This window comes from Phocoena sinus, chromosome 1 (assembly GCF_008692025.1).
Source record: "Phocoena sinus isolate mPhoSin1 chromosome 1, mPhoSin1.pri, whole genome shotgun sequence".
Lineage (NCBI taxonomy): Eukaryota > Metazoa > Chordata > Mammalia > Artiodactyla > Phocoenidae > Phocoena > Phocoena sinus.
This window is the reverse complement of record NC_045763.1, coordinates 132,575,930-132,578,351: the sequence shown is the minus strand read 5'-3', so window position 1 is coordinate 132,578,351 and position 2,422 is coordinate 132,575,930.

Sequence of the window (2,422 nt, the reverse complement as noted above, 5' to 3'; positions counted from 1 at the left end):
GGAAAACAGTATGGAGGTTCCTTAAAAAACTAAAAATAGAGTTACCATATGATCCAGCAATCCCACTCCTGGCCATATATCTGGAGAAAACTCTAGTTTGAAAAGATACATGCACCTCAATGTTCATAGCAGCATATTTACAACAGCCCAGATATGAAAGCAACATAAATGTCCATCTACAGATGAATGGATAAAGAAGATGTGATATATATATAATATACACACACACACACACACACACACACACACACACACACACACACACACACAATGGAATACTACTCAGCCATAAAAAAAGAATGAGTAATGCCATTTGCAGCAACATGGATGGACCTAGAGATTATCATACCAAGTGAACTAAATCAGAGAAAAATAAATACCATATGATATCACTTATATGTGGAATCTAAACTATGATACAAATGAACTTATTTACAAAACAGAAACACACTGACAGGCATAGAAAACAAAAAGAATATATATATATATACATATATACAGGTATATACATATATCTTAATCACTTTGCTGTACACCAAAACTAACATGACACTATACTTCTACTATACTTCAATTTAAAAAAAAGCAAGTAACAAACAAGACAGAACTAAATCCAACCATACCAATAATATCTTTAAATGTTAGAAAAAATAGGTTAAAAAGAATGAAAATGATACACCATGTAAATGGTATGCAAAAGAAAGCTGAGTTTTATTAATATTAGACTTAATGGACCTCAAGACAAGAAGAATTATCATAGATAGAGACATTTATAATGATAAATAGGTCAATCCATGAAGAAGACATAGCAAACCTAAAATGTAGGTGGCTAATAACTGAGCTTAAAAATAGATGAAGCAAAAGCTGACTGAACTAAAGAGACCAATAGACAAATTTACAAAGTAGAAATATCAATTTCCTCTTTAATAACTAGATAAAAATCTAGAAGGATGTGGAAGATCTAAAAATATTAACCACTTCAACCTAACTGACCTTTACAGAACAATATATCCAATAAACCACAGAACTCACATTCTTTCCACATGCACATAGAGCATTCACCAAGACAGATCTTATGCTGGGACATAAAACAAGTCTCAATATTTAAAATCTTAAATTTTACAGAATATTTTCTCTAAGCACAATGAAATTAAATCAGAAATCAATAATAATTAGATATTTAGAAAAGCCTCAAAAAACTAAACAACAAGCTTCTAAATAACCAAAGAAATCAGAAGAAATAAATATTTGAAACTAAATGAAAATAAAAATACATCAAAATATTTTGGACAGAGCTAAAGTGTACTTATAGGAAGGTTATCAATCTGTCTTCAAGTTTGCTAATTCTTTATATTCTGCCATTCAAATCTACTGTTGAATCCCTCTAGCGAATTTTAAAATTTTAGTTACTGTAATTTTAGTGGACATGGACTGCCATGTCAGTAGACAAAGGATGTTGTGGCCATCAGACACTGCAGCTGCTCCCCCCACCCCCCCGCCCCGCTGTGCATGCTGAGGGGATTGAGGACGGAGAAAAACAGGATACTGGCCCTAGATAGTTAAGGTACATATCAAAGGAATGATTTCAATGAACCCAGACTTTTGCACCTTCCCATACACAGAAAAGCACAAGATTCATTCACTTGAGATGTCTGGTTTTCTTTAATTCGCAGTGATCTTTTGATGTTTGACTACTAGGTTTGTTTGTTTGTTTGAACTCCTATATATCCTGGCTCCTCCCTTACCTCTTCAGTGTAGCCCCCAGAGCTATCTGAGAGGTTGCCTCCTGTAGCTGAGTCTTCAGCAAGTCTACCGAATAAAACATAATCCTCAGCTTTTAGGTTGTGCATTTTTTTTTTCCATCAACACTTGCAACTTCAAATTCAAAGGAATTTGCATTTGGCTTTTCTTTACCATTTCTATCTCATTATTGATATTCTATTTGATGCCACACTGTCATCATCTCTTCCTTACAGATTAATCATGCTTCCGTTTAGTTCCATGAGCATGTTTATAATGGCTACTTTGAAGTCTTTTTCTCTTAAATCTCTCATCTACTTACTCTCGCAGACAGTTTCAGTTGTATGTATAGGTCACAATTCCCTGTTTTTTGCACACCACAAACTTTTTTGTTGAAAAATAGACATTTTTCATAATATATTGCAGCAACTGCAATACTGCAATACTGGTCCTCCCGGCCCCTTTCCAGGGCTATTTTTGTTATTATTATTTTTTTCTTTTCTTTTTTTCTTAACAGAGGGGTGGGTACCAAATTACTCTATTTGAAGGAATGGTACTAACGAAAAAACATAGGTAGATGTTTTGGTACAACTTATAGAAAAGGTAAAGGAAACTCAAACATGCATGCACTGCCTTGGTGACCAGGGAAGTCACCCATGGCTACAGGAAGCCAGCCTAAAGC